This window comes from Malania oleifera, chromosome 2, assembly GCF_029873635.1.
Source record: "Malania oleifera isolate guangnan ecotype guangnan chromosome 2, ASM2987363v1, whole genome shotgun sequence".
NCBI lineage: Eukaryota > Viridiplantae > Streptophyta > Magnoliopsida > Santalales > Ximeniaceae > Malania > Malania oleifera.
In genome coordinates this window covers 34,087,997-34,113,185 of record NC_080418.1, presented here as the reverse complement: position 1 = coordinate 34,113,185, position 25,189 = coordinate 34,087,997, and positions in this window count along the sequence as shown.

The window sequence follows — 25,189 nt, the reverse complement described above, 5'->3', positions numbered from 1 at the left end:
TTCGGGTCCACGTCTACCTAGAGGTACTTGCTGGTTTCCCCCGATACTGTTTCAATATTGTCGTTGTGATCTCTAGGTGGGTCGAAGTAGAACCACTATTGGCGGGTGGGTTGTTGGTCCTTGGATTTTTTATAGAAATTAAACATTGACAACCCTCAGAATTTTGGGATAATGATGTAGGAAGAATATTTTTTCAAGGTTTTTAAAAATAAAAACTGAAGGAATCTGGATACAGTGGACGGGGGCAGCTTGGGATCAAGTGGAGGAGAGGCGGAGAGAAACAGGGTCAGGCGCCTCTGAGTGTTTTTCTAAAGATTAGGTTTTCAAACACATTACGTATTTTATATTCTCATCATTCAATCCGACTGAGGTCAAGAAGTGTACAGGTGCCTGTAAATTTTGTGCATTTAAAATTTTTTTCCAGAACAATAGCGAGTTAGTCGACTGCAAGAGGCTCAATTTTCGTCCGTCTGCCTCCTTGCTAAACTCCCGATAAAGTTGAGAACAAGTCAGTATCGGGATTTCGTTGACCTGCAACTAATCTAATCAAGTCGCTCTTAGACTTTTATTAGTCGTTCACTTCCGCCATTTTTTATTTTTCACTGCCTTTTTCAAACTCTACTTTAGTTACTTTTCAATTCTTATTTTAAAGATTAAACAAACTTCTCTCTGCTGTGTAAACAATCTTAGTTTTCTCTCTTATGATATAATCTATCTCTTCTGGAAGTAGTGTTTTGGTAAAAATATCCCACCCCATTGGTCTCCTATATCTCACAAACTCTAGTAAAAAAATATCTTTTATCTTTCATTTTGTACATTATCTCTTTAAAAAGTGATGTCTTATGTCTATAATGCTTTGGATTTCTTGGGTGATATAGGCATTTTTTTAGTAGAGATATTAATAGCATTGGTATTGTCACACTTTTCATAGGTATAGTTGGACAAATAGTTTCAATCTTACAAAATCTCTTTAAAAATTGGTTTGCTTCTGTAGAGAGTTTCTTTTGTTTGCACTGAACCATCTCCCTCTACTGCCATATACTTTAAGCTTCAAGTAGTAACAACAAGGCACTATCGAACACTTGGTATTCTGGAGGAAACCAAGACCATCACAGAAGACTCGTCCTGAAAGGACAATATACCCACTTGTGCTTTTTTTCTATCAATCCCTACATCCCGCACGACTCAAGCGTACCGAAAATGAACTTTATACATTATATTTTATCAATGGCATTGTCTTTTAAGGTATACCATAGACCCTAGTCCCTAAGTCACCTATTCAAGTAATCTTCAACAATTTTATTTTTTTTATCAAACTATTTGGTTGAAATTCTTTAATAAGGGCTAACCACTAAACCAGGGCACATAGGTTACTACCTATCTAATAACACTATCCTCCGGTTCCTATACTATTTGTCAAATATAGTAGACCGTCCTATCATGCATTAGTAATACTCATATCTACCAATCTTTTCCTTTGGCATCCTTATCAGACTAATGGGGACGTACTCATTTGGAGTTTCTTGCTGTTTTGCTACTCCTGCCATGTCAACTGTCCTTTTAACATATCTCTCCCTTTACATATTTTTGATGATTTATAAAGGTTCCATGTTTTTTTTTTGCGCATTGCTTTAAATCTGAAGTCCTTAGGATGAGTATTAATGCTCCTATCTACCATTTTTTCAAATTCATCTTGCAATTCTTTTTTCCAAAGTCCTACCTTATATCTTTCGTTTGTAGCGTCAAGTATGATATCAAGTCCACAAAAATTTGAATGATAGCATATCTTTATTTTAGATTTATAAACAATGTACTCTGTCCTACCTTTCCCTCTAGAAAAGCCCACTTGTTCCGAATAGAAATCCACTTAACATTCACATACCAATGCCCTAGGGCTCTGTTTTTTTTTAATTAAGAAACCCTATTAATGCCTTTTTGTTAATTCTAGACCACAGGATTCAGGGGTTACAATGGTGCCATCAAAACCTAGAGGTTGTTTCCCGCATAGACTTTTTTCATTTTGATAAATCCTCAATCCATTTTTAGATATGCACGGTAACTCGTCACAATCCATTTGATAATAGTTAAATTCGTTGTGTGATGCATAGTGCCTTAATAACCATTTCTTAATGGCTTCCCATTCCTAAACTACGAGCCAAAAGTCTATCTGTAGTCATTTCCTTATTTCTTGATGTATCTTTGAGCTACAAGTCTAGCTTTTAATTTCGAACTACTATTCTATTTTCCATCCTTTTTTATTCTAAATCAACAATAACCCAATGGTTTTCCATTATGAATGTAATCAGCGGGTCCCTAAGGGACTAAATTACTACATCACTTTATTTCCTCTCAAATTGTCGCCATTCTTCCCTTGCCATAGCCTAACTATACAAAGACTCAAATCACTTAAAGAGGCTTCTTCTATGTTTCTTGTTTCTTTCTTCCTTCCCTTGAGATAGAAATGCATAATGATTACATAGATTTTTTTTCAGCGAGGATCTAGTAAGAAGAAAACAAATCAAATGTGAAGGTTCACCAATGATTTTTATCTTTTGGTGATTCCTACAACTTCCATTCTTTAGGTTAGTTTTGAAATTTTTTCTAAAATTCCATCATGTTGAAGGTGGATTCAATTGGTTCTCATTTTTGACTTCTTTTTTTTTATTTCCTAAATTCTTCTAGTTTTTTGTGTTGTTTAGCTTTTCCTCAATCTTAGATTGCGTTAATTGAAGTTTTCCTCCAATCAAAGGTTACAATGTATTGATTCTATCATTGTGAGTGTTTTTCTTTTTGTTGTGAATGCCTTACTATTTTAATGCATATCTAAGGATATTCCCCTTTAATCTAATTTTTTGCATCGAATTTTTCTAAGAAGAAGGGTCCATCTTTATCATTTCAACACAAAACACTTGCATCCAAATACATGAAAAATAAATCAATGTGAGGCCTTCTTCCTTTTTTCCAATAGTTCATAAGGGTCTTGTCTATGCTTGATCCCCTTATGGAAACTCTATTCATCACAACATAACATATGGTTATTTTTACCCTCTTCAACCCAAATACTAGGTAAGATTATGCTCAATTTGGCAATTGTCCTGCCATTTTTCTTTGAAGAGATCCTTTTCGTTTCTCTCAACAATTCCATTTTGTTGAGGAGTTCGAGGTGCCGTGAAGAATTGTGATTTTAATTTAATTTCCACAATGTTTCATTACACAATTTTATCTACTTCTTTTTAATTGTTAATTATCTTCCTAATCACTCCTAATATTTAAAACAACTGTGCCCCTTTTTTTCCATTTTGAGTCTCTTGGCAAGTTTCTTCAGCATCTTGCAAGCTTTTATCTTTGGAGCTAAGAAGAGTACCTAAGTAAGCCTAGAGTTATCAATCAACATGAAACGTAGTATAATTGCTTTCCCTTTTTAAAACTTTGTGTTCTAAGTAGGGCCCCCCAAAGAAAGATAAGTGGGAATGAGTTGTTAAACATAACGGGGCCCCCTACTAGTGGAATATGTTTTTCTTGTTTCTTTTCTGTGAAAAGAACTAGTTTAAAAGGGTTTGCTTCCAAGTTGACATGCCATCAACAGATTGGTCCTTTTAACAAACTTAGTACCTGGGTTAGTCCCCCCTTGACTAAGTTCAAAATTTTTTAAAAAAACTAATTTAAGAAAGTAATTCCCAATACTTGGCATGTCTTAGTCTTCTATGCACAACTAGCTGCTTCATTCATAAGCCTGTTAAACAACTACATTGATTTCTTGAGATTCTAGATTTTTTTCAAGGTTTATACAATACACTTATCAACTTCTATTTGCTGTGAATAAAATAAATCATAATTTTCATCTATTTTTCATCAGCTATGCACTTGTCTTGTTTAAAAAAGATTACATCAAAGCCCTTTGTCAACTTATTTGACTAATGTTAAGTTCAATTGTGCTTTTTTATATTACTTTACCCATCTACTTAGTAAAACATCATCAATGGTTAATATGGTTTCTTTACCTACTTTAACCGATTACCAATTATATTTTCCCTTTTTTGTTTGCATTATTCCTTATCCTCCCTAAGTCGACATATCCACATCCTTAAAGCATTAAACTTACTGTTTGGTGACCTTGTACTTGTCCTCTGGTCCATGTTTGGTCTGGAACACCCACTATCCAAGTACCATTTGTCTTTTGAATGAAGTGGCCCCCTAAAACATACCTACAGAAATGTTTCAACATGTTTATTTTTGTTTGTACCCACACCTTTTCTTAGGTCTTTTTAGGTTTCAGTTTTTTAGGTTTTAAGTTTTTATTCTCCATACTTTCCTTAATTTTTAATATTTTTTTTTCTTTTTAAATTTGACAATTCAAACTTTAAATATGTGTTTTTCCTTTTTTCTTTTTCTTTGCACAAGAAGCAAGTAGTGTTTTCATAAGGCATTAGTGGAGGATGTGCTAGCATAGTATTTTGATTTCCCTTTACAAGTAATCCAATGTAAATCGTCTTTTGTTTCCTTCTTCTTGTTTTTCTTCCACTTCCATTGAATTCCAATACCTTCCCTTTAATCTGTGAACATTTTTTTTTGAGTTCCATAAGTTTTTTTTCAAATTTTTCCTTTCCTTTTGTAAATTGAATATGTTTTGTATTTTCCTCAATTTTTACTTTTAAGGGTTGCTTATTTTCCTGAAAAATCCTTCCTTTTTGCTTTTTTTCGCCATTTAACTTGTAAATTTACTAGGTGTCCTTTGAAGAAGACCAAATCATCTCATTTATTTTTATTCTGACAGATCATTACTGTAAAGGAGCCTTTTCTTCATTTTCCAGCTAATTTTGAAGTTCTCTAGGTTGATTTTTAAGTATTCAATTTGTTTTTCTTTCAAAGCTAGATTTCTTTTTTTATTAGATACTCTTATTGAAATCTATCATGTACAGAAAAAAAAATAGTTTAGCCTTGTATTTTCCTCTATATGAAAGGCATATTATCACAAGAACGAATAAACTACACTGTAATGACTCAAATCAACTAAGATTCTTTATTATTAACTAGTATATGAGTTTACCCTTCATCATCTTTTTTTTTTCCATGAAGCAGATGTGCGCACAAACAGGTCTTGAATCATTGATTTTTAATCCTCCTATTCACTTTTAAAAAAAAAACTCGAGTCATCCCATTAACCGTTCATAGCCCTTCTTTTTTCTTCTTCTTTAGTGCCCTTCTTTAAGCTGTGGACAATCAGGTTTAATCTTTTACAAATCCCAACCTTATTACAATTATAACAAGTAGGGGGTTCATCTTTTGTTTCCTTGTTACTTTCTTCCCTTTGTTAGATTTTTGAACCTTTAATTAGAATTAATAATAAAACTTTTGGAGTGACGTCCCTTATTCTTTTTTTAAAAAAAACCTTTAAATTGTAAATAAATAGTTTTTAGCTGGTGCCATTTTCCCCCTAATTATGGAGCATACTATCACACTAAATCACTGCCATGAACTCATCACTAAGAATTCTTTATATGAACTAGTATAGGAGGTTTCCTTCATCCATCCTTCCTCTTTCCATGAAGCCAAAATGTTTTCACCATGTCTTTTGATCACTTGATTCTCCTCCGTGGTTCACTTAAACTCCTAGTCATCCCATGTAGCTTTTCAATAGCCTTCAAAGTTTTCTTCTCTTAGTGTCCTTCTTAAGCTATGGAGAATCAAGTTGAATTACATCCAACCTTCTTTTAACAATATAACAGTAGGAAGGGGTTCATTCTTGTTTTTCCTTTTACTTTGTCTCCCAGCCTTGAGAGCTAATCTTTATCGCCCTTGAGAGCTAATTGACTTCGTATTTTATTATTAGCTTATAATTTTCTTTCATTTTATTTTTTTGCCATCTCATAAGTGAGGAACGATCCCTATTAAAAAATTCATGTAGGGAAGTATTTTTTTACAAAGTTTCTTTCTTTCTTCTTCTTCTTGTCAGTTATTGGCAGTTGCCTTATGTTCCCAAATTGGTGGAAGTCTTTTAAGGATTTTCCAGATCATTTCATAAGTTGAGTAATTCTTTCCTAAGGCATTGAGGGAGTTTATTATATAGGTGAACCTAGTGTACATACTAGTAATGGTCTCATCATGATTCATCCTAAAAGCTTCATACTCACTAGTGAGCATATTGATTCTATTATCTTTTACATCAATAGTACATTCATTGGTTAATTCAAGTTTATCCTAGATTGTTTTAGCTAATTTACATGCTGTGACCCTATTGAATTCATTTACATCAAGAGCACAATATAATGCATTCATAACACTTGAATTTACTTGCAACATCTTATGGTCATTGTCAATCATCTCTTTTTCTTCTTTAGGTATTTCTTTACCATCCACGATTTTAGTAGGGATAAAGTCACCATGTGTGACAACTTTCCAAGCTTTCCAATCCATAGTTTATAAATAAATTCTTATTCTTTGTTTCCAAAAGGTGTAGTTTACACCGCAGAAAATAGGTAGTCTAAATGAGGATTGACCCTTAGTAAAGGGAGATACTCCTAGGTGTGCCATACAGATCATTATGTAGCTTCTAGTTAAAGATTTACTATAACCTAAGGCTCTGATACCAATTGAGAAGTAAGGTGTACTCCCAAGAAGGGGGTGAATTGGGATATAAATTTTTTTTTGCAAACTCTTTATTTTACAAGTTCTTTTAGTTAAGTGTTAACCCCAACTTTAATATTCAGCACTTCAGAAATTTTAATCCAATAGACTCCTTGATTCAAATCAATATTCAATATTCAATTTCAAGTTCAAATCTTTGATGTTAATACTCAGCTAATTAAAAATCAAAAATCAGATTAGAATAGTTTATAAATAAAACTCGTATTTTCAATTCAAAACTCAAAATTTATTCCTTAACTTCAATTAATGAAATACAAGTTTCAAATATTTGATTTTTGAAAAACTATAAGTTTAAGAAACCTTGCAGCTATTTTGATATTCAAAAATCAGAATTTTGATGATTTTATCAAACCAAACAATTAACTAATGTATGCTGAATTTAATATGCTTATGAATCAGAATTCCAGCGCTCCTAAAAGTTTAGCAAGATTTAACGATCATACACACATTTAATATCCTTGTAGAATTTAAAGAGAGTAAGGAGAAGAGCTTAGAATCGGATTTTTACAAGGTTTGGCCCAAGGCCTATGTCCTTTCCCCAAGAAATCACTATGAGGACTCCAAGTTTCTTTATTAGGCCAAAGTTACAACCTCTCTCATTCTCAGGTGAAGTTTCTTATCAAATGAGAATCCCCTCTCGCTAGTCCAACAATTCAATACCCTGAAATGCCAAAAACAACAAGAGCTACAAGAACTATTTCATGTATAAGAAACACTCTCAATAGAGCTTATTAGTACAGTTAAAATTAGAATATACTTTAGCAATTTATCCATATAAAGAGATGAAGTTGAGAGTAAATATCACAAGGGTTCTTTCGATTTGAAAAGACTCAGTTTAGAGTACAAGAACTGTGAGCTTTAATTTAGTAAGACTCAACAAAAATCTTTTAGCAATCAGCAAGATAGCATTGAAAGTATGAGAATTAGATTGATTTGTGCTTGTTGGTGATTTAATTCTTGGATTAATCATGTCTTTATAGATAGAAAAACTTAACTTTCGTATTCCCCAAGTTATTTGCAATATTCCCCAAGTTTTTACAAAGTTTGAGGTCCAAACAATCTTATTTTGGAAACTTTCCCTCGCTGGTTTATATTTAAAAGACCAAAGGTCAGTTGATTGAAGTATCGGGGTCAGTCGCCTGTGCCTTTTAAGTACAGCGTACTTTCAAACACAAACTGGAGTCAATCACCTGACTTTGAGAGGCCAGTCGCTTGATGCTATTTTGTTTGTTTAATTTTCATCAGCATAAAATGTGAGTCATCTAATCAACTATGGTCAGTCGCCTGAAGTTACCACTTTCCAAAAGCTTTGAATATGTTAAAGCTGTCAATCAACTGATCAAACAAGATCAGTCGCCTGAACTTGCAATTTTTCAAAACCTTTATTTTTCAACACTTTAAACCTTTAATTTTGTAAAAACATAAATGAGACTTATTAAAAACATTTTCCGAGGTTTTCAAAAGTTGGTCTCTAAGTCGATAATTGTTCCTAAAAGTTTCAAACACTTATATTGACAACATTTGAAGTACTTACATGAGACTATTAAACAACTATGACACTTCTATTCACTAAGTCTTTTTGTATAACTTCTTTTCTTCTTATATAACTTGTCTTCAAGTTTCAACAACCTTCATAAAATCTTTGTAGCATTAAGTTCGAGCTGTCATCAGACTTGTCAAGCACTTTGACATTGATTACTTAAGTCACTTGATTTTTTATCCAAAACACTTTTGTCCTGAAACATTATCACTTAACGAAATATGTTAAGTTCCTTTGATTTGTTAACATCAAAATAAAATTCTTAAGCCTTGCTAGGCCGACATCTCTCATAAGCAATTCATCAAACATAATATATGTATTTCTTCATTCCTAAAAATATGATGAATATTGTAGATATATATTCAGGGGTTTAACATAAGAAATATAATGACTATTTAAAAGAAAGCTAATATTCATATCTTAAAAATTATATTATACCAAATGGCAATACATGCATTCTTAAGTATTCATCTTTTGATGTCAATATTTGTATGGTTTGATTATGTCTGTTATTAAATGTAATATTAATAAAACAAAAATCTTATGATGTCAATATTTGTATCTACATATATCAAACAAAAAAATTTATATAGTTAATTAAACCACCTCTCATAAGCAATTCATCAAACATAATACATTTATTTCTTCATTTCTAATTCTTCATTTCTAAAAGCATGATGAATATTTAGGGGTTTAACATTAAAAAATAAAATAACTATTTAAAAGAAAGCTAATATTCATATCCTGAAAATTATTTTGTACCAAATAACAATTTATGCATTCTTAAGTATTCATATGTGATTTTTGCAAAAATCATTTTTTGTGTAAATAACGGGTAGGCGGTTGTAAGGAATTATAATTATATAATTGAAAATTAAAAATTGGCTAACCTGGCATAAGTTTTTGTTGTGTAGAGACATTTTTGATTTTTCTTTTTTGGTGGAAACTATGGTTGATAAAAGGAAACATTCCTTCATGATCTGTGTAGGATACTCGACTAAATGAATAAAATTTATTGGAATATGAAGACCAGAAGTTTCCTCCAGCAAACGTGATGGTCATAATAAAGTGATGATTAATATATGAAGGAGATTAAAATTTACATAAATAATAAGTAGAGGATAAGTTTGAAATTTTAATTTTTGTCACCTAGGTGCAACGCATCGTACCCGAAAACCCAGTTTGGTACATTATACATGAATAAACCATGCTTTTTGGTGCCCCAAACCTGCCTGGTGGGACTCGGGTGCCACGTCATCCATTCATTTATCTAATACCTGACATTCTATTATCATTTGTGCAACGGAAAATATAAATATAATCATCTAACAATATAATACCAGAGTTTTCTAACTATAACATCCCAAATAATCCATCCATCAACTTGCATCTACATATATATACATATCTCTAACATCCAGTATTCACAACAATCCATAACTCAGAAAACTTAAAACATAAAAACTTAATACAGCTCAAAAATATAATCAAACTTATACCCTTTCTTTCTAACTCAAAAATACCATAACAGCCCCGAGCTCTCAAAGCTCGATCACGTGGAGGTCCTGAAAAAGATGAATTTGTATTCGGGTGAGACACATCTTAGTAAAGGAAGAAACAATATAATAAATCAGCGTGTGGCCAAGATGATGTTTGTAAATAACATATAAATTCATCTTTTGCATTTAATCATAATTTTGAAATCATTATCTATTCTTAATCAAACACATGCAAAGTATTTTACCAGCAAGATTTCCTAAGGATTGGGGTGATTACCCGCTCATACAAGTAGCACCCCTCTCCTTTGATACTTTAGGCAATCAATGGTCATAGTTGAAGCATATCAGGGCACTTACATAACTTAGTAAGCTCTCAGGTGAAAAAGTAACCTCGGTCTCACACAATTCATACAAAGGTTTACCAACAAAGGCTCTCGAGAATAAGGAAATTTACCCACCCATACAAGTAAGTTCCCTCTACCCTAATACGTTATGCAGTCTACCGCTACATCTGATACTTACTAGGGCACTCGCCTTTCTCAGCAAGCCTTCGGGCGAAGAGTTTGCCTCGCCCATATAAATACATATCATAGTAGCATGAATACTGATACAACAATAACACATTACGTTGTCTATCATTTATTATGTATTTCTCATCTGTTCATGTTCTCAGCTTTGACATTTCGTAGCATTTCACTTTGCGTGGCTCTTTCCCATTTTACATTGTTCACATTTCACATTTTATTTCCATTTCATTCATATTTCATTTCATTCTCATTTCTATTTCATTTCCTGCATTCGTACTACAACTCCTTTTAGATGTACATCAGTTAGTCCACATAGATATGCGCTATTCTGGTACTACAGCTCCTTTCCACTGTTCATCAGTTAGTCCACATAGATATGCGCTATTCTGCTACTATAGTTCCTTTTAGCTGTTCATCATTTATCCATGGTTGAATTAACATTCACATGCAGTATAATTCATAACACATTTGCATTCTCTATGCATTTCCTATATAACATGCATTCATAAATATAACATAATTCAACACAGAATTTCCATTTTACTCATGCCGCACAATTTAGCAATATATTTCAAAAATTTTCTATAAAATAAGCCAACCCTCATTTATCATTTATATATTGAAAGTATACCTTTAATTTCCTACACAATATATACTGTAAAATCTTTCACTTTCATCAGTCCATTTTCACAAATACATATCTAATAAAACAATTCTAGGCTCAGAAATTAAAATTTAAACAGTTGGTATTTTAAACCCATATAAAAACATATACATATATACACAACATAATCCATTTGTCCATTTAATTCATAAAACCCGGTTTAATATATATTCCCCCTTACTTGGTTTCTTGAAACTACGCCAGTAAGGACCCCAAAACTATGCTTGCGGCACTCAGCCGAACCTTAATTCAATAACCCTCATTTAATCAAATCAACCCTAAATAAAAATTACTTTGACATTTCCTAGACCCATAAATTTCAAATAACAATTGAACTCCTGAAAACAACCAATTTCCTTAATTTCCTAAATCCCACTCTCACTTTTGAGTGGCGCCCAAGACCCCCAAATTGAAAATTTGCTCCAGCCAAAATGACGACGATCGAGACTAGGACCCCATGGTGGTGCTCGATTGTCGATTTAGCTGAAGATTAAAGGAAAAATTAAGGAAAGAGAGGGAATATACCTTTCGCCGGGAGTGATACCTACGTCGCTCCCACAACAAATCCGCTCTGATAGGAATGTTGGGGGCAGACATTCGAACTCAACGGTACCTTTGGTTTTCCAATCGACCAAATATTTGCTGAGAAATTGAGGTGAGAGGGGAGAAGAATGGAGGAGGTATGAGTTCGAAACGTAAAAGGGAGGGGGCGCAGCTTTTGTTTTGAATGAAAAAAAAAAATTCTTCTTCCTGAAGTTAAAGCTTCAGGAGGTTACTTTAACCTTAAAGTTATACATAACATATAATATATTATATTAATAACTATATACCTATATATATATATATATATATATATATATATCTTATCCCAACAATATTTTATTACCATTAATAATACTATTCACTTTTTTTAATTAATTTTTTAAAACATTAATTATTATTATTATTATTATTGTTATTTTTTTTCTGGGTTACTACATTTTCCCCTCAAAAGATTTCCGTCTTTGAAATTCGCTACTCGATCATTGTTCACATTTTTTTAAAAAAAATTTATTAACTAACTATCTCACACAATCTAATACATATCATTATATAAATTCCTACATTATCCATAATTAAATAAAATTATCATTTATCTTAAACATAAACTCATTCTTGGCCCCTTGGCAATATTTGTCTTAGTCGGGATCAACGAGTACGCTCGTGCTGGTCCACGTCTACCTAGAGGTACTTGCTGGTTTCCCCCGATACCATAACCTATGAAATCAACTAATCAATCTCATACCACACATTTCCATATTCTCCAATCTAAATATCAAATACTCAACTTGACAGCAAATCATTCAATCACATCACCTAAATTATTCTCCTTCAAAGATTTTTTTTTTTCTACAAAAATCAACCAACCTAACCTTCGAGTTCAAATCCCAAGTTCTAATTTCTCTGCTCGAAAACATCACCATCAATGGATTTACCATGATTTTATGAAACTAGCTACTTCTTTAGAAAAATACAGAAGACCATCAAGGGATTTCTACCTCCAAGCTTGTGAAACACAACTCAAAATTCCTAACAGTATCTCTTAATCTACCCATTCCCATCCTTATCGTAACTCAATCTTATACTCTGGTATTAATCCATTCTAGAGTCTGCAGAACCCAAAACCTAATGCTCTGATACAAAAATATAAAGCTCTGAACCTGAAAACCCGGTTCTATGCGTTATACCTGAATAAACCGTGCTTCGTAGCACCCCGAACCCACCTGGTGGGACCTGGGTGCCATGTCATTCATTCATTTACCTGATACCTGACATTCTATTATCATTTAAGCAATGGAAAACATAAATGCAATCCTTCAACAATATAATACCATAGTTTTCTAACTATAACATTCCAAATAATCCATCCATCAACCTGCATCTACATATATATATATATATACATATCTCCAACGTCTAGTATTCACAACCATCCATAACTTAGAAAACTTAAAACATAAAACATAAAAACTTAATACAGCTCAAAAATATCATCAAGCTTATACTCTTTCTTTCTAACTCAAAAATACTATAACAGCCCCAAGCTCTCTAAGTTTGATCACGTGGAGGTCCTGAAAAAGATGAATTTGTATTCGAGGGAGACACATTTTAGTAAGGGAAGAAACAATATATTAAATCAGCGTGTGGCCAACAAGATGTTTGTAAATAACATATAAAACCATCATTTGCATTTATTCATAATTTTGAAATCATTATCTGTTCTTAATTAAACACATGCAAAGCATTTTAAATACGAGATTTCCTAAGGATTGGGGTGATTACCCGCCCATACAAGTAGCACCCCACTCCTCTGATACTTTAGGCAATCAATGGTCACAGTTGAAGCATATCAGGGCACTTACCATACTCAGTAAGCCCTCAGGTGAAAAAGCAATCTTGTACTCACACAGTTCATACAAAGGTTTACAAACAAAGGCTCCTGAGAATAAGGAATTTTACCCGCCAATACAAGTAATTTCCCTCTGCCCTAATACGTTATGCAGCCTACTATTACATCTGATACCTACTAGGGCACTCACCTTTCTCAACAAGCCCTCGGGCGAAGAGTTTGCTCCGTCCATATAAATACATATTATAGTAGAGTATGAATACTGATACTACAATAATACATTACTCTGTCTATCATTTATTATGTATTTATCATTTGTTCATGTTCTCAGCTTTGATATTTCAAAACATTTCACTTTACGCGACTCTTTCCCATTTTACATTATTCACATTTCACACTTCATTTCCATTTCATTCATATTTCATTTCATTCTCATTTCTATTTCATTTCCTGCATTCGTACTACAACTCCTTTCAGCTGTACATCAGTTAGTCCACATAGATATGCGCTATTCTTCTACTATAGCTCCTTTCAGCTGTTCATCAGTTAGTTCACATAGAAATGCGCTATTATGTTATTACAGCTATTTTCTATTGACTTTATAGGGAGTCAGCAGTCAACCTTCTTGCGAGGGATCGTAGAAGTGGGCCCTAGCTCGATAATGCTTTGCGTGCTAGCCCGTCGGCACCCCTGCTTGGAATTGGTACAGCCCCTCATGTCCACCTGACGCTTAGTGCGGGGCTCTGCACTTCCGTTTAAAGGAAAAATTTACGCCCTTTCTACCACCAGTTGGTTTTAGAAGAATCGGTAGCGCTTGATCTTGACAAGTGGTATCAGAGTGAGGTCACGGGTTCAAGCGATCCCAGGGTAGCTGCTGGGGGGTGATTGTTGGCTTTATGGGGAGTCAGCAATCAACCCTATTATGAGGAATCGTAGCAGTGGACCCTAGCTCGATAGTGCTTGGCGTGCCAGCTCGTCGGCACCCCTGCTTGGAATTGGTATAACCCCTCATGTCCACCCAAGGCTTAGTGTGGGGCTCTATGTTGCCATTTAAAGGAAAAAGTTGTGCCCCTTCTACCACCAATAGGTTTTAGAAGAACCGGTAGCACTTGATCTTGACACTTTCAAGTGTTCATCAGTTAGTCCACATAAATATGCGCTATTCTGCTACTACAGCTCCTTTCAACTGTTCATCATTTATCCATGGTTGAATTAACATTCACATGCAGTATAATTCACAACACATTTTCATTCTCTTTGCATTTCCTGTATAACATGCATTCATGCATATAACATAATTCAACACAGAATTTCCATTTTACTCATGCCATATAATTTAGCAATATATTTCAAACATTTTCTGTAAAAAAAGCCAACCCTTATTTATCATTCATATAATGAATGTATACCTTTAATTTCCTACACAATTATCCTATAAAATCTGTTAGCTTTACCGTGATCCCAAGAGGGGGGGTGAATTGGTATTTTTTAAATTTTACCTTCTAAGTATTCCTCCTAGCAGCAGTATGTTCACAAGCCTAGGGTCAATCTAGTGCAAATGATGTAAATGTGCCAGAGATCAGATGAAGCAGTTTAAACGATCACACAAGTATCAGAAAGCAGTAAAGAGAAGATGACACGCGGATATGTTATCGAGGTTCGGCCAACCGCCTACGTCCCCGCCTTGGCTAACCAGCACAAGGATTATCACAATACCTTGCTCACTTAAACGGGTGGAGCGTCACCTATACAAACCAGGTCAAATTACCACAGGGCTGACCTCAACCTTAACCAGGTCAATTAGCGGGGCTGACCTCAACCTTTACACCAATCCTTACCGGGCTGGATTACCGCCCCCCTCAGGCCACGCCTGGAATCTCTCAGATATACAATCAAAGGTACAATACAATTGTGCTTTCAAGTAAAGCAGATATGTACCACAAATGCGCACAAACACAAACACCACAAGTGATTTAAAATGTAAGCTCTGTGTGGTCTAAATATGTCAATCTCTCAACTATGTTTTCTATCAGTGTAACACGTACGTGAGAGTGTCAATAGTAATCTGTGCACTTCAAAATATTCAGTCAAGAGTGTTCACACAGAATACCAAGCAAGCCTCAATATTATCAATCAATAGAATGCGTATGTGCTTGTATTGCAAAGTAGATAATCTTTGTTTTCGGTAAATGATATATATTTATAAAACTTGTACAAACAATACCACAAAGATTTATATATCACACACACACGAATATCCTTTCCCAAATATATCAATATGAACACCACAAGATATTCAAATATGTTTGAAAGTATTTTTGCAATCTCCAAACAAAAATGAACTTCCTAAGATATTGCAACTAGAGTGCAATACTTGGGATGTCACAAAGAGTCTTTCTTAGGGCAGGCTTATTGGCAAAGCCTCCTAAGAAAACTTAGGTTATGCTCTCAAAAATCGATTCAAATACACAGCAATATGAAGAGCTAACCAAAAATAAAAGACTCAATACACTTACAAATGATTTGGATAGATGAAGAGTGTAAGCTTGAGTAGGTTTTCAAAGTAATGTAAGTAGTAGGAGGCAAATATGAGTATTTGGCTTGAGAGAAAATTTTTCTTAATTTATTTGCTAATCCGTGCTTAATCCACCAAATGAAGGAGTATATATAGACATACCAAGAATTTTGACCGTTGGGGACTTATTAGGAATTTTCAGAAAAGATTAATGACACTTAAGAAAATTTAACCCTGTTTAAAAAATTTAATCGCGGTAAAAAAATCAGGGCAACCCGAGAGGTCCGGTCGACCAAAAGTAGCTCGGTCGACCGGGACTCAAGTAGCTCGGTCGACCGAGGGCATTTTGAACTAAGGGGTCGGTCGACCGGGTAAGGGCGATTTTTGAAATCTCCGAGTTTCGGTCGACCGAGGCCTTTTTGAACTGCATGGCTCGGTCGACCGAGTTGTTGGGAATTCTCTCGAGGCGCTTCGGTCGACCGAGTTGTTGGAGTACAAAAGTGGTCGGTCGATCGGGGGGTCAAATAGTTGACTCCCAGGTGGTTTGGTCGACCGAGGTCAAATGACCTGTAAGGGGTCGGTCGACCGGGACCGGGTCAAATAGTTGACCCGGACCGGTTTCGGTCGACCGGGCCAATTTGAACTGTTTGGCTCGGTCGATCGAAAGTGCACCAAGTGTGCATTTCGGTCCCGAATTGACCCAACTCAATCAATTTTAAGTGCCTAATAAACATATGTGCATATGTGTGTGTCCTAAGGCCACTTGGGGTCCAATTTTGAAGACACCGAAAAAGTCCGGTGTCGGTCGACCTTCGGTCGCCTGAAGGTACACTCTAAGGTCTTTCTATGGTTCGGTTTGAGCTTACAAAGTAAATCATTCATGTGATGTGTGTGAGCTTATTACAAACCAGTACCCTAATTACTATTACAGACAGCCTAATTACTATTACAGACAAAATTCACTTAGAGATATTACAATTGGGAATATGAAATTGTCTTCAAGCTTTCACGTGCCCTTGAATGTATGTTAGTATAAACCTGCACATGAACTGAATATTTATTAAATACAATTGAGTTTGTTATTATCAAAACCAGGGTGTGACCTATAAGGTCAACAAAATCTTTACTTTCATCAGTTCATTTTCACAAATACATATCTAATAAAATAATCCTAAGCTCATAAATGATAATTTAAACGGTTAGAATTTTATACCCATACGAAAACATATACATATATACATAACATAATCCATTTATATGTTTTATTCATAAAACCTGGTTTAATATATATTCCCTTTACCTGGTTTCTTGAAACTATGTCAGTAGGGACCCAAAAACGATGTTTGCATCACTCACTTGAAACCTGATTCAATAACCCCAATTTAATCAAATCAACCCTAAATAAAATATTACTTTAACATTTCCTAGGCCCATAAATTTCAAATAACAATTAAACTCCCCAAAAAAAACCAATTTCCTTAATTTCCTAAATCCCACTCTCACTTTGGAGTGGCGCCTAGGACCCCCAAATTGAAAATTTGCTCCAGATAAAATGACGATGATTGAGACTAGGACGCCATGGTGGTGCCCGATCATCAATTTACCTGAAGATTAAAGGATAAAATAAGGAAAGAGAGAGAATATACATTTCCTTAGGAGTGGTGCCTACATTGCTACCACGACAAATCCGCTCCGGTAAGAATGTCGGTGGCAGAGATAGGAATTAAGCGATATCTTCGATTTTCCAATCGGCCGAATATTTTCCAAGAAATTGAGGTGAGAGAGGAGAAGGACAGAGGAGGCGTGAGTTGGAAACGTAAAAAGGGGGGGGGGGCGCAGCTTCTGTTCTTAATGAAAAAAAAATCCTTCTTCTTGAAGCTTTGCTTTAACCTTAAAGTTATATATAACATATAATATATTATATTAATAACTATATACCTATGTGTGTATATATATATATATATATATATATATCTTATCTGTTAGCTTTGGTGTAATCCCAAGAGGAGGGGGTGAATTGGTATTTTAAAATTCTTTTCTAAGTCAATCAGTCTAGCAACAATATTACACAACCTAGGGGCACTGTAAGTATATATGAATTGGAGATATGAAATATTTACCAATATTTAAAGCATATAATGCAATTTCAGTATTTCTTAACTCAATGCAATTCTGTGTCTATAAGATACGTAGTATATTCAGCAAGGAAACTAAATCTAGCACACAGTAGAATATAATGCAGGAAATGTAAAAGTGACACCGAATATGATATCGGGGTTTAGCCAATCCTTCCTACATCCCTGCCTTGGCACACCCTCACAAGGATTACACTAAGACTCACTTAACAGGTGGAGCGGCACATAAACAATCAGGTCAATTAGCACAGGGCTGACCTCAACAATCCTTACCGGGCTAGATTATCGCCCCCTTAGGCCATGCCTAGAATACAACAGTATTTTCACAATATAACTGGTACAATGATTATGCTTTCATGTAAAGCATATATGTACCAAAATACAGCACAAACAAATATGCATTCACAGATGATATGGATTTAATGCTCAGGTGAGATCCAATATGTAAACTCTCTAAGATGTGTGAGTGTATGTATATATGAGAGTTTAACCTTTGATTCAAGATAAGATATTCAACACATAAATGATCAAAGGAAATTTTAACACAATCAAAATCAAATATCTCAAGAATATTCTAAATGTACAGCACAATAGATATTTTAGAATGAAGTTGGCAAAAAAAATATTAAAGATAATATGCAAGCTTGTGTAAAATAATATTTTTGCAAATCAAAATCCACAAGCTTGATGAGTCTTGCAATTAAGATGCAAAGACTCACTAGCTATAAGGGTATTCTGGCTCAAAGATTTATTGTTCAAATCAGGAGAAAAACCCTATCTAAGATCTCTTAATGAAAATAATTAATCAACAAGCAAGGAGAGTTTTATCAATGTAAGACACTCAATAGCACTCTTGGGAACTTGGTCTATCAAGGGAATAGAAAAATAGAGAGTGTATGGAAGTAGTATGGGCTATGTTAGCCTAATTGGGCTTTTCAATCTTGTTTTGATGATAACAAAATGAAGGATGTTTTAACATGTGGTGTTGAGTGATTTGATTTCAGATCTAGGTAAAAGGACACTAACGGTTGATAAGCTGAAGATCAATGTCAATCTAGTAGAAGCTTCTCTGAATATTGAAGCAATGAACAACAAATGAAGAGGTTAAATGCCAAGCAAATTTTAAAGTCAAAAGTGAACCTTGAGAGGAGGTTGAAGGATGTAGTGATTAAGGAGACCATGATTAGAAGGATTGTTGCAAGTACTTCAAAGTCAATGTTATTTAGATATGTGAAGCTCCTTAAGAATCAAAGACTCAGAGATCATTATTTGAAAAACTTTTAAAAATGTTTTTAAAATGTTCCAATTAAGTCTTTCAAGTAAACTAGAGTTTTTAAGATTGTCAAAATTGAGAATTTTTGACTTGCAGAGGGGTTGTCAAAATTGAGAATTTTTTAATTTAAAACTTGCGGGAAGATTAACAAAATTGAGAATTTTTTACTTGTAGGAAGATTGTCAAAATTAAGAATCTTTGAATTTCAAACTTGCGGGGAGATTGTCAAAATTGAGAATTTTTGACTTTAGGGAAGATTGTCAAAATTTAAAATCTTTGAATTTCAAACTTGTGGGAAAATTTTCAAAATTAATTTTATAATTTAATATTTTTTTGAAAAGTTACCTAAATAAAAGATTTTCAAAATTAATTCTATAATTTAATATTTTTTTGAATAATTTACCTAAATGGAAAATTTTCAAAATTAATTCTATAATTTAATACTTTTTGAAAAGTTACCTAAATGCTTCATGTTAAATGAGGAAACTTTTTTTTGAAAAAGTCTATAAATACCTCCTTTGAGCAATGAAAAAATAGACAAGAAAAAGTAGCAAAAAGATCAAACGACTAATACGCCGAAGTTATATACGATCCCTGCATTGAAATTCTCCTAAAAGTTTTTTTGTGCTCACATCATTTTTCTGGAGAAAAAACTATATGATATTGGTGGATTGGCAAACAAGAGATTGGTTCTGAGTTGCATTCAATTTTTTTTTTTTTTTTTTTTAAGAACCATTGGTGACTTCTAAACCTTTAAAACTTTAGATTTTCTATTTAGATTTGATTTTGGAAGTACGATTTAGAATTTAATTTGTACAACCTGCTCTAAATTGTGAGTGTTTTTGTACGCAGATCTATTTCCTTCATCGTGATCTTTGACGGTTCAAAGGTTTGTTGGATCGTTGGACGAAGCACAAGTTATTACTTGGAGAGGTTTCTCTTCCTAAAAAAGAGGGTAATTGTTGTAAGGTTTTTGTTGCACCCGAAAGGAATAAGGTATAGTTAATTCTTTAGGTGGTTAACCTAATGCGAGGACATAAGCTAATGTAAGCCGAACCTCGTAAAAGTGGTGGTGTCACTCTTTTCCCCTTACTCTCTTTTACATTTCAGCAACAATATAACCTGCGTGGATGTTTTAATATTTTAAATTATAAAGTAACGCATATTGAAAATTTAGTAAACCCAAAGTCTAATTTGTTTTTGGGCTTGCAGAAACCGAAAGAGAGTGTGTTGGTTAATTGATCTTTTACGGAAACCAAAAGGAAGTACGTTGATTGGTTAACATCCAAAAACTTGTTAGTTGAAGGTTTATTTAAATTCTAATATTAAAATGGTTTTTGGATGTCATTTTAATATTCAAATTCAAAAGCCAACTATTGGAACTTCACATTCATATAAAGGGTCGCTAAATATTCCAAATTGATTTCTTGGTGTATGGTTGTTTTTCTTGAATAGTTGATTGATTGATTGTGGTTGTTGTGATTGTGGATTAATTAGAGGAAATAGTAGTTTGTATCGATTGTCTGGTTAACAAGAATACAAGAAAGCCTTAAAAGATTGTAAAAAGGAACAAAAAGGATCTAAAGAATTTTTGAAAGACCCAATTCACCCCCCTCTTGGGGCTATACCTTAGGTTTCGATTGGTATCAAAGCCCGGTTATAGCAAAACCTAACAAGTAGCTATTTAAAGAACAAAATGGCACAAATAGGAGTAGCTCCCTTTGGTGAGGGTCAATCCTCAACTAGGCCACCCATTTTTTGTGGATTAAATTATACCTTTTGGAAGCAACGAATGAGAATCTACCTTCAAACAATGGACTGGAAGGCATGGAATGTTGTCACAAATGGAAATTTAATCCCCACTAAACTAGTTGTTGGAAAAGAAGTACCTAAAGAAGATAAAAAGCTAAACGACTTAGATTACAAAATGTTGCAAATTAACTTAAGTGTAATAAACGTCTTATACTGTGCACTTGATGCAAATGAATTCAATAGAGTAATGGCATGTAAAACAGTCAAAGAGATTTGGGATAAATTGGAAGTAACCTATGAAGGCACGATAGATGTCAAGGAAAGTAGAATCGATATGTTAACCAGTGAATACGAAGCTTTTTGGATGAACTCCGATGAAAGTATAACAAACATGTACACTAGGTTCACACATATCATAAACTCACTAAGTGCCTTAGAAAAAAATTATTCTACCCATGAGATGATCCGAAAAATTCTAAGAGCACTTCCACCTATTTGGGAACCAAAAGCCACAACCATTACGGAAGAGAGAAATCTTAAAACAACTTCCTTAGATGAACTCATAGGATCTCTTCTAACCTATGAAATGATGTTGAAAGAAAGAAGCACTGAAAACAAAAATAAAAAGTCTATAGCTCTAAAAGCTTTGAAAGAATATTCAAGTGAGGAAGATAATGAATCTAGTGAATTAGAAGATGGAGACTTAGCTCTCATAACTAAAAGACTTGGAAAATTCTTAAGAAGAAACAAAAAATTTGCTAGAAAATTTAATGGATCAAAAGATGAAAAAGGAGAAAGTAATAGAAAAGAATACAAAAACAAAAATGATCCTCCCACTTGCTATCATTGTAAAAAGGTTAGGCACATCAAACTGAAATACCCACAACTCAAGAAGGAAAAGAAGAAAAAGAAGCCTGCAGTGAAGGCAACTTGGGATGACACTAGTTCGAGTGAATCGGAAAGTGAGTCAAGTGATCGAGAAGTGGCAAACATGTGCTTCATGGGAGATAATGAAGAGGTAAACTCTTATTATTCTCTCTCTAAAGATTCGTGTAATGAATCTTGTAGTAATTCATGTGAAAGTATGCCCTCTTACAAACAAAGCACCTAGAAATCAACTTGAATCTGCAAAACTTGTTGAAGAAGAAAAAGACTTAAAGATTGAAGAACTTGAAAAGGAAAGTAGATAGCTTATCTAAAAAATTAGCTCAGTCTCAAGTAAATGAAGATAGTAAAAAAAGTGCAAGAAATAAATGATCTCAAAAATTAAATTCAAGAGAAAGAAAAAGTCATCTACAACTTTACCAAAGGTAAAGATAACTTCAAAAATATGATAGGACAACAAAGGATGGCAAACAACAAAGAAGGAATGGGTTATAATGGAGCACAAAACAAAAGAAAGAAAAACTTGTTTATGGGATATTTTGTAAATCAATCTAAATATTATACAAACACTTCATCAACGAATATTTATGAGCACACCACTTGCTACATGTGCAAAAATAAAGGACACATAATGTTTAATTGTCTACTTAAGAAAAAGTATATTAAAGTAAAGAATGAGTGGAAGATAAATGCTAAAACTAGGCAAAATTTAAAGAAAGTTAAGAAGGTTTGGGTTCCAAAAGTAATAACTTAAATCCTTTCTTGTAGGTTTGCTTTAGGACCACTCTGTCTAAGGATAAATGGTACTTGGACAGCGGATGTTCAAGGCATATGACGGGAGATAAATCTAAGTTCACCTCTCTCACTCAAAAGGATGGAGGATTTGCAACCTTTAGTGGCAATTCAAAAGGCAGGATCATCATAATTGGTAAAATAGGTAAAGACTCTTCACTTACTATAGATGATGTCTTGTTAGTAGATGGTCTAAAGCATAATTTACTAAGCATTAGTCAACTTAGAGACAAAGGATTTTAAATAATGTTTAAGAGAGACAAATGCATAATTCAAGATTCTAAGGATCAAAAGAAATTATTCACTGCACTTAGAATGAACAATGTATATTGCATAAACCTTGATAGCTCAATCTCTCAAGACATAACTTGCTTAGCGGCCATGAGCGAGAATAGTTGGCTTTGGCATAGAAGGTTAAGACATGCAAGCATGGATCTTATATCCAAGATCTCTAAAAAGAATTTAGTTAAAGGCTTGCCTAACACCAAATTTGTCAAAGATAAAGTGTGTGATGCTTGTCAATTAGGAAAACAAATCAAGAAAATCTTCAAAAAGAAGAAACATATATCAACTAGTAGACCCCTAGAACTCATACACTTAGACTTGTTTGGTCCTACAAAAACCCAAAGTTTAGGAGGAAAACAATACGCCTTTGTAAGCGTTGATGATTACTCAAGATACACATGGGTGTTGTTCCTAGCTAACAAAGAAGAAGCTTGCAACTCATTAATCACTTTATGTAAGAAGCTTCAAAATGAGAAAGGGTATAATGTCTCAAATATTAGAAGTGACCAAGGAAGTGAATTTAAGAATCAAGATTTTGAAAAATTTTGTAATGAACATGACATAAATCACAACTTTTCAGCACCTAGAACCCTACAACAAAATGGAGTTGTGGAAAGGAAAAATAGAATCCTCTAAGAAATGGTAAGGAATATGATTAATGAAAATGACCTACCCAAATATTTTTGTGCTGAAGCTGTAAATACAACTAGCTATATAATTAATAGGGTTTCCATTAAATCAAACCTAAACAAGACACCCTATGAATTGTGGAAAGGAAAAGGCCTAACATAAATTACTTTCATGTCTTTGGATGTAAGTGTTTCGTCTAGAAATAACAAAGACAACTTAGGAAAATTTGATGCTAAATTGGATGAAGGCATTTTCTTAGGATACTCCACAAATAGTAAAGCCTATAGAGTCTACAACAAAAGAACACTCACCATAATTGAATCAATTCACGCAAATTTTGATGAATCTAACCCTTTTTCAAGAGAAGTCAAAAATGAAGAAAAAGATGGTATGTTCAAAAAGGAGGATGAGATAGAAATCAAGGAAGAAAAGGAAATAAACGAAGAAAAGTCAAAAGATGAAATCATAGAAAATATGGAATTGCCAAGAGAATGGAAGTATAAGAAAGATCATCCTTAAGAATAAATTATAAGTGAACTATCTAGAGGTGTGACTACTAGATCTTCACTAAAGAACCTTTGCAATCATTATGCATTCCTATCCCAAAATAAACCTAAAGATGTTGAAGAAACCCTTAAGGATGAATCTTGGATGGTTGCAATGCAAAAAGAATTGAACCAATTTGAAAGAAGCCAAGTATGAAAATTAGTACCCAAACTTGAAAATCATTTGATCATAGGAATTAAATGGGTATTTAGAAATAAAAAGGATGAAAATGGTATAATCACTAGAAACAAGCTAGACTTGTTGCAAAGGGGTACAATCAAGAAGAAGGGATAGACTATGATGAAACCTTTGCCCTTGTGACTAGAATGAAAACTATTAGAATGTTGTTAGCCTATGCTTCCTACAAAGAATTTAAGTTATACCAAATGGATGTCAAAAGTACATTCTTGAATGGGTATATTAATGAAGAGGTATATGTTGCCCCTCGGTTTTGAGGATATTGAGAATTCTAACCATGTACTTAGACTAACTAAGGTTTTGTATGGACTGAAACAAGCCCTTAGGGCTTGGTATGAAAGACTTAGTGGATTTCTAATTGAGAAAAGATTTTCAAGAGAAAAAATTGATAGTTCCTTCTTCATTAAAAATAAGGAAGATGACATACTTTTAGTTCAAATCTATGTAGATGATATAATATTTGGTGCTACAAATGAACATCTATATAAAGAATTTACAAAATGTATGTAAGAAGAATTTGAAATAAGCATGATGGGGGAATTGAACTATTTTCTAGGACTGCAAATTAAACAAGCAAAGAATGGAACTTTTATAAGTCAATCCAAATACATAAAAGAAATGATATAAAAATTTGGTATGGAAAATTGTAAACCCATAGGTACACCTATGAGTACCACCATCAGCCTAGACAAAGATGAAAAGGGAAAATCTGTAGACACAAAGTACTATAGAGATATGATTGGAAGTCTATTATATCTAATAGCCAGTAGACCCGACATAATGTTTAATTTGTGTATGTGTGCACGTTTTCAATCAGCACATAAGGAATCACACCAAATAGCTGTTAAGAGAATCCAAAGATACTTAATAGGCACTAAGGAATTAGGACTATGGTATCCTAAGGACACTAGTTT